Source organism: Staurois parvus, unplaced genomic scaffold (assembly GCF_062004578.1).
Source record: "Staurois parvus isolate SC_StPar_1 unplaced genomic scaffold, SC_StPar_1.0 ptg001066l, whole genome shotgun sequence".
In the NCBI taxonomy this organism is placed as follows: domain Eukaryota; kingdom Metazoa; phylum Chordata; class Amphibia; order Anura; family Ranidae; genus Staurois; species Staurois parvus.
Genome location: NW_028318862.1, coordinates 737,063 through 752,771, shown reverse-complemented (window position 1 = coordinate 752,771; position 15,709 = coordinate 737,063).

Genomic DNA, 15,709 nt, shown 5'->3' with positions numbered 1-15,709 from the left:
AGAAGAGAAAAAATGAGTGGGCTACTAGAAGAAATAAGTAAATTAGAGCAAATACATAAGAACAGAATAACAAAAGAAATAGAGCTGAGGATAAAAAAAAAGAAAGAAGAGCTAGAAGATGTAATGGAAGAGGAGAAGAGTATATAACAGGGTCCTAAGTGAGAGATATAGATGGGGGGAAAGACCTGGAAAATATCTGATGAGAGCCCTGAGGAAAAAGAAAAATAGGAATAAGGAATAAGAAATATCTGGAGATGGCTGGGTTATTAAAATTAAAGGAAGAACAATTGAACTCCCTAGATGCAGAAATCACACAGGAAGAAATAAAAATAGCTTTAAAAAATACAGTATCGGGGAAAAGTCCAGGACCAGATGGTTATACGGTGAGATATTATAAAAAATATAGTGGAATTTTAGTACCAAAACGTAGAAACTATATGAATGCTTTAGGTGGAGAGATGGAAATAAGAAGAGAATCGTTACAAGCTCATGTGGTGCTTATTCAAAAAGAAGGAAAAGATGCTTCTCAGTGTTCGAGCTATAGACCTATTTCATTATTGAATATTGATACAAAGTTATACGCAAAGGTCCTAGCAAATAGACTGAAGGAATTAATGCCTGAATGGATACATGAGGATCAGGTGGGCTTTGTCCCAGGGAGGGAGGGCAAAGACAATGGGCTGAGATCCCTGATGCTTGTCCAGAAAAGTAAAAAGGGAAAAGAACCGGTAGTGCTACTCTCGATCGATGCAGAGAAAGCATTTGATAGAGTAGACTGGAGATTTATGATGGATACTTTAGAAGCTCTGGGAATTGGGCCTAGAATGAGAGAGTGGATAGGGAAGTTGTATAGATACCCCTCTGCGGTTATTGTGGTAAATGGGGAGAGGTCGACACCCATTGAGATGTCAAATGGAACAAGACAGGGATGCCCATTGTCCCCATTGCTGTATGTCATATCACTAGAACCATTGCTGTCAACGATAAGACTAAATAGAGATGTAAAGGGAATCCAGATAGATGACATGGAACATAAAGTTGCTGCTTTTGCGGATGACTTGTTGTTCTATGTGGGAAACCCCAGGATAACACTTCCAAATTTAATAAAGCTATTAAAGGAGTATGGAGAATTGTCAAATTTAAAGATCAACCCAACAAAAACGGAGATTTTAAATATAAATATTTTAAAAGCTGAAAAAGAGAAGATGCAAAAGGAATTTCCCTTTAAATGGAAGGACAGAGATATAACATACTTAGGAGTAAAACTTACAGCATCATATAAACATTTATACAAATTAAACTATATCTCATTGATAAACGAGATTAGAGAGGAATTAAAAATATTGGAAGGAGGAAGCCCGACATGGATAGGGCGTATAAATCTGGTAAAAATGGTAATAGTACCAAAGGTCCTATATAGATATCAAATGATACTAATCAAACTCCCAGAAACCTTTTTCAAAGTAATTAAGAAATTGATATTAAGATACGTATGGCGGAATAAAAAACCAAGAGTATCATATGAGTTGTTGAGTAGGAAGAAAGAGAGAGGTGGATTAGGGCTCCCAGACCTTAAAAGATATTATAAAGCAGTAATACTGGCAAGAACTATAGATTGGGTGTACAATTATAAGAAAAGTTGGGTGAGAATTGAAAATAAACTCAGTGGGACAAATTTGGGTAGGGCGATATGGGTGCCAACACAGTACAGGGGTTTAAATGATAATGTAAATACATACACTTTGAATGTTTTAAGGATTTGGGATAACGTACACAAAAATATGAAATGGGCTTTTAACTCAACATTGATGCCACTGAGTAACACAGAGTTTTTTCCCCCAGGTAGAGAAGAAATAGGGGGCAGGTGGTTTAAAAAAGATGAGGTTCAATTAAGAGATATTTTGGTGGAGGGTAAATTAGGTTCATTTAAGGAATTAGAAAAAAAAAAAGGGTGAGATTTTCACTAAATTAGACGAGTGGCGGTATCATCAACTGAGATGTTTTGTAGGAAGCCTCCCAAAACCCTTAAGGACAAGAAATAATTGGAATTTGCTTGAAAAGGTATTGGGGACACGAGGTGAGGGGCAGCACGGGATTGCTAAAATGTATAGGATACTCACTGAACTGGACACAAACACAAAGCCAACATATATAGTAAAATGAGAAATCGACATGGGTGTTGTGATAGATGAGGAAAAACAGAGTAGAATATATAGATTAACTCACGAAAATGTTTCTATGAGAGAAGTAGAAATGAACTATAAGTGTTTGACAAGATGGCACATCACACCAAATGTAGAAAATAGGATGTGTGGAGAGAAATCACCGTTGTGTTGGAGGGGATGGTGGAGTTGCCCAAAAATCCAGGTTTTCTGGAAGTCAATTACCCATTTGATAGGAAAGATAACTGAAATAGATATAGGGCTGGACCCAGAAGTATGTATCTTGCACAGTACGGATATAACAGTGAATAAATATAAAAAATCAGGGTTATGGTACTATCTAAACGCTGCAAAGGGCCTTATACCCAAGTTCTGGCGGAAAGTGGAGGCGCCGAGAGAGGAGGACTGGATAGAAAGAGTGGAGCAGATAAGAAAGATGGAAAAACTCTTCCATATTCAAAAAAATAAGATGGAGGTTTATTATGGAAAATGGGAAAAAGCCAGATTATACATGATGTATAGGAATGAATAAAGAGAACTATAATCTACTTGCTATTATAAGAAGCGGCAGAGAAAAGATAGGGAAGGAGATGGGAATTGGGAGGGGGGAGGTGGTGGGAGGGATTGAGAAATAACTTTAGAAAGAGAAAATAAATTAGAATGATGGATATTGTATTGTATTTTTATATATATAATGAGAAGTCGATATGTATTTAAATTGAAAAATTAATAAATATTTAAATTTTAAAAAAAAAAAAAAAAAAAAAAAAACTAAGCATAAAAAAAAAAAAAAAAAAGAGGCATGGAGGAGCTCAGCTATGAGGAAAGATTAGAGGAACTGAATTTATTCTCTCTTGAGAAGAGGAGATTAAGGGGGGATTTGATCACATTATGATATAAATACATAACTGGTCCATACAGTATAGTGAACTTGGTGAAGAGTTATTCACGTTAAGGTCATCACAGAGGAAAAAGGGGACACTCTTTATGTCTCAAGGAAAATAAATTTAATCTCCAAATACAGAAAGGTTTCTTCACAGTAAGAGCTGTGAAAATGTGGAATATACTCCCTCAACAGCTGGTTCCGGCCAGTTCAGTAGATTACTCTAAAAAAAAGCCTGGATTCTTTCCTAAATGCACATAATATAACTAGATACTAACATTATAGGATTGTTTGTGTATATAGGATTGTTTTTTTTTCCCTTTTTAATGGTTGAACTAGATAGACATTTTTCAACCAGGCTAACTATGTAATCCTGTATGCTAGTTTTTGGCTGTACAGCAGATCAGCATACACTAAGGAGGCGCCTCCTCATCACCTGTCAGTAGCCTTTGAAACGTGATCCAAACTTGGTTTGGGCTTCAGGAAAAGGATATTTAGAGATTTATGTCTAAATCTACTCTTAACCTCCCTGGTGGTATTCCCGAGTGTAGCCCGGGGTAAAGTTTCAGTACCACAAGCGGTAATCCCGAGCTACACTCGGGCTTACCATGCGCCGCTGCTCCGCGATCCCTCCATCACTTGCCTTGTCCTGTGATCCCGCGATGTCCCTCCTGCAGTGTTCCCGGCAATGTAATCCGGCGGATGCCAGCATCTGTCATCTGGGTTCCGTCCCCTGCGAGTGTCGGGACGTACGGGGGACGGAACTGGCGGGAAATTTGAAAATGACAAAAAGTGACATTCACTAAAATCACAAAGTAACATTACTGTATCAAACCATTTCACATACATTTTGTCCGAGTGCTTTGTCCTGCGCCCTGCCTGCATTTTTACTGTTCTTTCTGCCTGGAAACTGAGAAATGTCTATGGCGTCCAAAAACCGTCCCTTTAGGTCAAAATCGGTTTTAGACCGGCTAGAGAACAGCGATAGTAAATTAGAACCACTTGCAGAATTGAGTGATAATGATTCGTGGGGGAAATTCATCATCAGACACTGAAAACGATTTTGCGACTTTGCTCAGTGATGTGTGAACTTGGCGCTATATTTCAAATGTCAGTGTTTTTTGTTTGATTATAATATTGAATTAAATTTATTATATTATTATTTTTTATGATTATTTATTAAATTAGAATTTATGATTTTGTGTTTCACGTTTTATCCTACCCGGGATGTTTACTAGACTCTTGTTCGGACAGATTTCAGTGAGTTATTCCTAAAAATTACAGTCCTACAATAAAAAAAATACATATTTCCATGCAAAAAAATGTACTGCTTTGAGCACAGAAATATGGACATAATCAGACCGCTAGGGAGGTTAATGTTTACCAGTTCTAGCTCCAACATGATATAGTTACATAGTTACATACTTAGTTAGTCTGGCTGAAAAAAGACAAAAGTCCATCCAGTTCAACCATAAAAAAAGTTATAATCCTATACTCACAGTTGATCCAGATGATGCACAAATACAATTTCAATAAAGCATTAAATGTTTTGTTTCTTTGTAATAATTAAATGGCAGTCAAAACATTGTAATAAGGTCAACTATAATCAAGCACAGAAAAAGAATACTTGAAAACTAAGAAGCATTTTTCTTCATAATTTCACGTTTTCACATAACCTGTAGAGCAAACACAGTTGACATTTGTTGTTTTTTAACAATGTTTTCTGTTGTGTACCATACATACAAAATGTCAACAATAGGGAAAAATGTTTTATATGCATGGCATTAACAAACAATATGGGGTTGAATAAATAAAACTGGAAAATGCTAAATATGGTGCAGCTCTGTTTCCAACCAATCAGTGTCTACTTTAATTGAGCTTTGGCAATAAAACCTGGAAGCTGATTGGTTTCTATGCAGAGCTGCCCCGGATTTTACACTCTCCACTTTTATCCTAGGTACTGCAGGCAGAACCTGGGCAAAGGGTAATGATACTATCTATATTTCTCCTATTTTCTTTTTCAAACACTAGCAGTGTGTGCAAAATAAGTTACTATACTATCTATCTTTCTACAATTTTTTTTTCAAACACTCACATTGTGTGCAAAATAAGTTACTTTGCTACTGGCGTTGAGGGGGTTATGATCTAAAATAAAATTACATGAAAACCCAGCTGCAAATATAACCTAAGTTAAAACGTAAGTAAAGTATGTAATTGTATATGCAAAATATGAGGGAAAGGAAAGTTCACACTACAAAATTACTATAATATTTCTTACCTTCTAAGGAGCACAGAGATACGATGCCGAAAAAGTTTACAGTGCTGGTATAATCAAAAGAACAGAAAACAGCACAGCAAGATACATATTAAAATCACACAGAGCCTTTAATAAAACACCCAGCATTAAGATTTTCCTTACCTAATTCCTTTGTATGTGGCTGCTAAACCTTTTGCTGAATTTTAACATTAAAAAAAGTTTTCTTTTTTGCAAACCAAACTGTAACCTCTATAAACTATGCTAAGAAAGCAATGCCATCATGCAAACTACTTTCTAAAATAATTGCTTTTTCAAAGCATTTTCTCAGTCCTGGATCAGTGTGGTAATGTAAATTTCACATGTGCTCCGGAATGGTTCTGTGATATGATTTCCATAACACTTTATATCTACAGAGATGGATACAGAAGATTACTGTGTTGATATGCTGAATGTTTACAAAAATATATACTGTCGGGAGGGGGTCATTGGTCATAGATTCTAATATCCATTTTTTCATCTACTGTACCCTCAATAAAACCTACTTCCCTAGACAGACGTGCTTTCCCTCACCACCCCAAATGTATCCCCCCCCTTTTTTTGGGATGGCTCAATACAGCAACTGTAATAACACCTGTCAGGAGGGGGTTTTCGGCCATAGTTCTATTGTCCCTTTTTTCATGTATGGTACCTTCAATAAACCCTCCTTCCCTAGACAGCCATGCTTTTTCTCACCCCCTCTCTCGTATCCCCTCCTTTGTTTGGGGGGGTTGGCCACTGACATAACCCTTGTCAGGGGGGTGTCATTGGCCATAGTTTCTAGTGTCCCTTTTTTCACCCACTGTACCTTCAATAAACCCTTCTCTCCTAAACAGATGTGCTTCCCTTCAACCCCCCTCTTATTCTCCCCCACCTTTTTTGGGGGGGCTGACTCAGCAGCCACCGACATAACCTCTCTCAGGAGGGTATTATTGGTTATAGTTTTTAATGTCCCTTTTTTCATCTGCTGTACCCTCAATAAACCTTCCTTCCTCCCCTAGACAGACATGCTTCCCCTCACCATGCTTCTCCTTCAAATACCCTCTCTGTTAATATAATGCGGTTCACCCAGATATTTGATGCTAGTTAAAAGATGATTGATGTTCACAATTTTCATAGTTTCTTCTTGATGGCGGTTTGTCATTCTGAATTTTTTTATACCTGTAAAGTCTCTTATTTTGAGTCTTATACCATGCCAATTATATGAATATGCAATATGAGATATTGTTATCTTGTATGTACATTTTTTTTTCAATAAACCTTGTTTGGAAAAAAAATATATACTGCATATGTACTGTATATGAAAAATGGCCACTAGTGACAGAGGTATAAGTGGACGGGGTGTATTTGAAGACAGATTATAGTGCTTTCCAAGATAAATTGGTGGACATCACATCTGAAATCCACTGCTGAGTTCCATTACTGTTTGGACACTACATGATAGGGCCAGATAAGGTATTTCTGCCATGCGAGATTTATACCATGGGTTCACAATGATTCCCAAGGATTTATGAAATTGACTGCCAGAAACAATAAAAAAACTAGAAAAGCTACAATTTCTGGGGAAATTGTGTGAAGTGTTCTTGCCTCCACCAGTAGTCTAGGGCTTGAAAATGAGGGAGTGATGGCAGTTTAGAAATCATGTCCTGATTTTTCAGCTCACACTCTAGCTTTTGTCAGCTCCTACTCTAGTTTTGAACATTCCGCCATTCATTCCTATGGGACCAATTTCACCACACAAACGCAGATATTTCGTCAACCATTCGGCGAAACGTTCCACAAAGTAATAGCACACCAATTGGGAACAATCCACATGTTTCCGTATATTACTGTCTATGTAGTGTCAAAACTGTGGGAGGAGTTAGGGTGGTAAATTTGGCTATAATAATAAGAATATATATGTGAGATAACAGTAAGTGGTCTGCCATGCAAGAACACTTAACTATAATTTAGTGCATAGCTTTTTACCTTGTTAGCTAAGTCAAAAGAGCCAATAATTTGAAAGAATGGATAAAAATGGATAAAAGGATGGACTCACAGCCATATTGGTAGTGTATTTTGGAACTATTTGGCAAAGCTGACAATTCATTGCAGGGAAATATAGGAGCTGATTTACTAAAACTGGAGTGTGCAAAATCTGGTGCAGCTGTGCCTGGTAGCCAATCAGTGAGATATTTTCTATGCAGAGCTGCACTAAAGTTTGCACTCTCGAGTTTTAGTAAATCAACCCCATACTGTTTATTTTTATTTTTTATTTGAAAATTGAAATGTCCCCTATGGCAGTGCCCAGTTTCCCAAACCTTTTCTGTAACAGTAGCATTCTTATCAGTCCTACAAATTGCCAGAATTTAGTAACATGATTCACCATCCAAAGACATCAAAGGAGTTTGCTGCAAAGCTTGCAAACTTCCAGCAAAATTAATAATGACACAATCAAAGTGCTCTCACTGGCAAGTCCCAGGAGATCACTGTGCTTTAAGTAAGCACATGTACTCTGTGTATAAAGGAACAGTGCTTTTTCTCCATTGCTGGGCATTATTTATTTATTCAATACAACCTTATTTTAATATTGAAAGTGTGGGGAATGTCCCACAGGACAGGGGTCATCAACCTTTTCCAGATTAAAAGGATAAGTTCACCTTTTGACCAAAATAATAAATACACATTCTTTTGCAGGTAAAATTATGTGCATTTATTATTTTTGGTTGCAGGAGCCTGTAAAGAATTACAATAGCGATCAGTAGATTGCTGATGCCATGCAGGTCTCCTGCAGACTTGTCAGTATATCTGCTTGTCCGTATGGGATGTACAGGCAAGTAGATACACTGACAGGAAGATTCAATGAACCATCACGACACTCCAAAGTGCTGTGGTGGCTCATTGAGAACTCCAAGCCGACAGTCACTAATGCTGTCAGGACTTGTAGGTCATTCATTCAGTGAAAGCTGTTTTAAAAAATAAACTTCGGTGGCTGTGGCTGCAGCATTGGGAACATGTTATACTGTATGTTCCATCCTAAAAACGGGTGGAATATGTAATATGTTCCCAAAGGTGAACTTATCTTTTTAAGTATACATTTACAAACACTAGATTTCAGATCAATCTCAATCTCTGCACCTTCAAAACTCATATTAGCCCAAATTCCTGCATCTTCAGACCTCATATTCACTACAATTTCAAAAAACGTTCACAGCTGCAGAGTGGTCCAAGTTGGAACTGGGAGGAGGACTGGCACCTAAACATCAAACTGAACTTTTTCATTGAAGTGGATGGGCTTCGGCATTGAGAGCCGTGGCAAGCAGAGGGGCTACCCGCCCAGGTTTGAAACCACCCAGCCTCCCAAGCTAGGAGGCAGCAACAACTAAGCCATCCACATCAATTCTACATATATATTGAGACCATACAAAATGTACAAAATTAATCAAAACAGAACAAAAATTATTAATAATAATAAAGCCAAGAAAATCTTAAACAAAGGTACTGAATAAAAGAAATATATAGCACATATGCTGGGTATAGATATAGCATCACGTCAAACAAATTAAAAAACAAAATTAGTAAGTAATTTTCCAAACAAATATATGTTCAATCTTGTAGATGATGTCATCCATCTTTTTCCCTGAAGAAGGAGTGAAGTCACTCCGAAACTCGTTGGATCATATAGAAACTATCTCTGTAACAATATCTGTTGATGGTGATGTCACAATATTTTTAAATGACTAATCAAGCACAATCTTTATCATGCAATCAATACTCTGATGGTGATGCTGTACTATGATTTTGGATGATCTGTTATATGGTATGTCTACATGTGAAAATTTTACATAATAAAGAGTTTGTACTTTTTACAATTTTTGGTTATATATTTATGCCCTTAAAGTCCCAAGTTTTATAGGGGGTCTCTCTTCCTTCATTTAATCTTACAATGTTGGGGATGTTGGCCATTGCTCAGGAAACTTCTTTCTTCTTTTTTGTACATCCTTTTTAAATGATGTACAAAATCAAAGTTAATATCAATATCAAATATCAAAGTTTCTAAATCAGTCGGGTTGAATGAATGTGCAGTTTTTCTTGATTTCTACATGAATTCCTAAAATTCAAATTCTATTGAAGTCTATGGTGGGGGCATAAAAAAAAACGTTCCAATTTGATTCCTTTCGATTTAAAAAAAAAGTATTTGTAGGCAGTGATGGGTTGTACCCTCTGCTTCACACTCTTCAGATAATTACCAACTTGCAGGACAGCAATCTAAGCACCAGCCGACAGAGAGTCCTTGTCACTGAGGCCATTAAGTCCACAGTTAATCCTTTACACACACAACCAGTAGTTGCCACCATGCATATTAATGGCAACAAACTCCAATCATAACATCTACTGTAAAAATGTCTACTTTAAGAAATGTATATGACTCCCAGACAGGAAAGTAACAGAGTTTTAAATATTCCTAAAAGAGACAAAAACCCTTTCAACTCTTATTTAGAGCATTTAGAATATCATCTTATCATCAACAATTTTAAATATAATTTTAATGAAAGAAGATGAAAAAAACTGTACAAGAAAATATTTACAGAAAATAAAATTGCAAAACAGATAATATCAGCAGTAAATAAACCAGATTAAAAATTAAATGTACTTAGCTATGCTTCCCTAGGTTTTAGTTTCTGTTCAGCCAGGCAGCATGCTTGAATTAGGATCTGATGTGAATTTTTGGGGGGGACCTACCACATATTTTTTGCATAGGGTACTCCTCTAAACTAGACACAAAAGTATTTTTATTTTACATTCATGCTGTAGGAGGTGCTACAGCAAAAATGGCATTTACAAAGATAAAAATGATATTGTTTACATTTCCAGGAATTTTTATTTCTTTTTTCTTATTTTACCTCTTATTTTCCTTCTTTTTCACATTTTCCCTCCTTAACACGGCCATGTATTTATGTAATACATGGCCATGTATTACATAAATACTTGTTTCTTTTCATGCAAGTGCTCTATACTAGCTGTTTGGAAACGTTTCTTTCAATAAAAGCCTAATGAAACTAAATTGCTGGCAAATAAAATCTTCTATGCATTTGGGGGACCTTTGGAGTTTATGTGCTATTTTTTTCCTTTGTAAATGTTAGCACTTAAAGTCATTGCCTTCATCTGATTAGAATTTTTAATTTTTTCATTGGTACCTGTCAGGGCTTCCGGTAAGACCAGAGATGCGTGAACTGACACAGGGAAACACAGGCTGAAGTATGGTGTAACAATATAATTTATTAAGGGTTATACACAAATATAATGCACAATATAACAAAACCAAACCTCCAACTGATAACGGAATTTACACAGATAAGAGCAGTCAGGGCTGGTGAGGTGGAGTGGGCAGGCGGGCAGGGTCAGGAATCATCGGGCAGACAAGACACAAAGGAGTAGGCAGAACGTAGTCAGACGGGCCGGGTCAGGAACAATCAGGCAGACAAGGTACCAAATGAGCAGGCTGGAGAGTGGTCAGGAATAGCCGAGTTCAGGACAGGCGGAGTTCATTCAGGGTCAGGATCAAGCAGAATCAGGAATCAGGCAGGAAGCAGACAGGATGCAGGTACAGGGGCTCATGGGAAACGTACACCAAGGCACTGACTGCAGGTCTGGCCATTCCTTAAATACACTTCCTGCAATCAGCCTCAGGTGATGGCTGAGTGCAGGAGTGAGCTTCTGGTTGCTGAGAGCACCCACTGGCCAGCCCTGGTACTGCAGCCCACAAGGCAGGTAAGTCCCACCACCATTGGCAAGTCCATTCCTGACAGTACCCATGTTCTCCAGGAAAGTATCCACCCATGCTATTTTTGAAAACCCTTTGCCTTTAGCCCAGAAAATTTGAATGTTTGATTTGACAGATTGGGCTCCCATTAACTTCAATGAGTTTCGAGCTTGGCATCCAAACCCTGCTCAAGGCGAAACCAGCTCACTTTGACTCGTCTAAAATTTTAATTGTGCCTAAGTTGTACTCTAAACAATTTAGTTTTTGTCTTGAATTTTTCCAGAAATATATCAGTGCACTAGATGGGAACATTTCATATTTCCTTATTAATATTGGATCACAATGTCTAAGAATGAGTTCTAAACCTGGTTAATGGGCCATATAAGGATATAAGCATGTCTTTGCCTAAACTGGCCTAATGCTTTGGGAATATCATTACAAACTGACTAGGATGGCCAAGCCCATGAGATATCTTCTTAAAAGGTAATCTTGCTTTCAAGGGGGGGTTGGTCAGATGCTACCTTCTAGTCATGATTAGAATAAACTTGTAATAGTTGTTCCATCTCAGGACTGCTTAAATGCACTTCGCTGGTTTTGTTTGTTTGTGCCAAGCCGTAAGATGGGGGATCCTTGGTGAAAAGACATCTATAACTAAATATTCTTGTTGAATTTTCCAATATTATTACATCTCTTATATGTATCTGTCATTACTTAATTAAATGTTATACCTACAAGTGCTTGTGTGAGCTCTCTTGGCACATCTCAAATAAAACCCCAAAAATGGAAACTATCTCGTAATCATAAAACAGCACTTCCTCTGCATTTTAAATCTAATGCACTGTGACTGCTAATCTCACAAGATTTGAAGTCAAATTTGATGCTGTCACTACTGTACTTCTCAATGTTCTTCTTGCTGGACAGAAAGCTGCAGTGCAGGGCTCCCCCTGCTTGTGCTTTACCCATTCTGATGATCTTTGTTTCCTTTACAGCTGCTTCTTGAATGAACCAGTGATCACAAGAAGGGGCGGATAGACCATTTGGAAAGTCAGGCACTGCCCGAGGGCCCAGGGTCAGTAGGGGGCCCCATGAGATGCCCCTGGTACCTTTTTCATAGGCTTTTTTGAGTTTGGGCAAGGACACAGGGGCCCCATGATCCCCTATTGCCCGGGGGCCCCATGAGTTTTCAGTCCACCCCTGATCACAAGACATCATGTTGGAGCAACCAAAGCTCTGTCTTTACCAAGATGGCGGCTTTCACATAAATACATGGTTGAAAACCAGGTATGGTAAGTCAATGATGGGAAAAATAACTCCTTTAGGGAGACCACAGGCGGTACTGGTTGCTAATCCTTTGCCATCCATGTGGCTTTTTTTGGGCACGGTGTCCACAGTTCTGTTTCTGTGAATATATGGGGGAGGAAAGGAAACTTTAGTGTGTGTTGGCATATAAGTGAACTATTGTTTTCCCTTCATGTGTAGAAACCAGGTTTCTTTTAAGAAACACAAAAAGAATACCTTTTAACAATTAAATCTACCATGCAAAAACGACTTATTTGCTAGAATTGGTCATACCTGAAGGTCATTTTAATTTTTAAGGTAAACTTTTTAAACCCTGCCACTGGGGTATTTAGATCCCCCAGATGTCCAATTTATTAAAAAGCACACTGCATAACTGAGCTATCGGAATCTGTAGCAATTTTGTCTAAACATCAGATCCTTTATTTGTATAGTGTGGAAAATGACAGAAGTGCTCAGCTGTGATTTCATAGGGCCGTGCATTGGAGAGGAAAAGCATTTTTCATCTCATTCTCATCTTTCATTTACAGCTTCCATGGAGCAACTGAGTCAGCACAAATCACTGACATGAAATAAATAAGCAACAACAGTACATCTCTCTCGCTTTGGTGAACGTTCTAAACCTCCCCTCTGGATCAAACATTCCTTGTGAAGAAGGAGTAAATAGATTGCTGATTGCCTTTGAGAATAAAGAATTAAAACTTTATTTGAACTTTTCTTTGAATGGTAGAAGAATGTAAGAAGATTATAGTTACAATTTATATAATACAATTCTGCACTAAAGTAAGCAAAAAAGGGTAAGTTCCTTATCACAGACATTACAACATTTTTATAGGTTCTTACACCACATTGGTGATGAGGTGCAGTGAGAAAAGGGATCCCACTGGTATCCCAACAAGACAAGTCAAAATTCTTAGACTGGTAAATTTAATCAATGAAGCTTCTTTCATTGACAATAACAATTTTTATGCCACTTATGCCTATTATGATGTAACCTGACCAATATATTCAATGTCTTATGATTTGACAAACACCATTTTATAAATAGAATTAGTTTCATTATCTCATTCTCTTATGATCTTAAAATATCTTCAACAAAAATTGAACTTGCAAGCAATAGATTTTTACAGGGCCCAGAGCTCATTTTACCCATCCGTGACTTATCGTGGTTGCATATTCCCTTTATAGCATCAAGAATACAGTAAATCAATAAAGCAGAAAATAAAAACCAAAAACTCAGGTTCCTTAACCTGCTCGGCGGTATGATTATTTCAGATTTGTGGTGCTGAAAGCGGTACCATTTTTTTGCATGGAAATATGTAGTTTTTTATTGTAGGCTGTAATTTTTAGGAATAACTCACTGAAATCTGTACGAACACGAGTCTAGTAAACATCCCGGGTAGGATAAAATTTGAAACACGAATTCATAAATTATAATTTAATAAACAATCATAAAAAATAATAATATAATAATAAATTTAATTCAATAATATAATCAAACCAAAAACACTGAAATTTGAAATACAGAGGCAAATTCGTACATCGCTGAGCAAAGTCACAAAATCGTTTTCAGTGTCTGATGATAAATTTCCCCACAAATCATTATCACTCAAATCTGCAAGTGGTTCTGATTTACTATCGCTGTTCTCTAGCCGGTCTAAAACCGCTTTTGACGTAAAGGGACACTTTTTGGACGCCATGGACTTTTCTAAGTTTCCAAGCAGAAAAAACAGTCAAAATGTAGGCAGGGCACAGGACAGAACAGTAGGGACAAAATGTATGTGAAATGCATTGAAACAGCAATGTTTTGCTATGTAATAATCATTTTAAAAAAAATGACATTTTTTTAAAAATGTCAAATTTGCCGCCGGTTCCGGCGCCCGTACGTCCCGACGTCACAGGGACCGGAACACGGAAGCTGGATGCCGGCATCGGCCGGAGGAGATGGCCGGGGACGCTGCAGGGGACGCATCGCGGGAGCGAAGGACAAGGTAAGTGCTGCAGGGACTCCCTGAGCAACGCCGCATGGTAAGCCCGAGTGTAGCTCGGGGTTACCGCTCTCGGTACTGACATTTTACCCCGAGCTACACTCGGGAATACCGCCAAGGAGGTTAAACAAAATAAGATATTAAAATCAAAAATCGGCAGTGTATTATTATTCTAAGAATTAGAAAAGTTCATTGCATGAAGTTGTTTTGTTGTTATACATATAGGTTAAGCAGGAGACTGAATCCCACCAACAGGCTCACAGACCATTATACGGAGCCAGAGTGGATTTGATTTAAATCAAGTTGATTTAAATCATGATTTAAATCACTAGTGAAAAGGCACGATTTAAATCATAGCATAATTTTTAAAGAACAACTGTCATCTCTGTCCCGCAGCAGCTCTTCCTCTGACCTGCTATTGACTCACGACAGTCCCATTCACTTTAATGGTATGGCTGGTGATACGGTGAGGGACGTGGTGGCAGCAGGTGAGTGGATGCCCATTAACAGGTGCTGCCATGATGGATCTAAAATGACAGGTACTCTTTAAATGTAAGGAATCTGACTCATTCTTCCTGGTAGTTAGAATCTTTAATATTTAAAAACCAAATGAAGGTTTCCTTTTTAGAATTCTAAGCTGTCAGGTTAGTAAAACCGCGATATCAGAACCGATTTTAGGTTAATAGATTAATCACATATAGCTGGAGAACTACTCAAATTCTTTTATTTCATGGTTTTTCTCATGGTTACTGTGAAATTGTGTGAATGCATCAATGCAGTGCATGTTATCTCAGCTTGCAGAGCTTGGATTCATTGAATAAGTTTACCAAAAATGTAAATATTGCAAAATATACAGCCTCATGCTACATAACTAAGCTCCATTTCATGCTGAATAAACTCAATTATTAATGTATCTTAAATAGAAAACTATCTTTAGATAGATTTTTACTCGAAAAGCATTTTATTAAAATAAATTTGATAAAAAATTTAAAAATCAGATATAAGTAAAAAAAATCAGATTTTTTTATTTTTAAAAAAAAATCACCGATTTTTATCCACTCTGTCTGTAACCTTTTTTTTACTCCAAAAGAGTTTTTTAATTTTGAAATGAGCATAACAACATCAATGCTGGCAAAAACATATACCTATGGTGTACATAGGCAGTCAAAGTTCTCTGCAATATAGCATAGACGTAGACCAGTGGTTCTCAACCTGTGGGTCGCGACCCCTTTGGGGGTCGAACGACCCTTTCACAGGGGTCACCTAAGACCATTGGAAAACACATATTTGCAATGTGCAAAGAGCAGCTACTTTGTTGAAAGCAGCAACTGTGTTGAAAGCAGC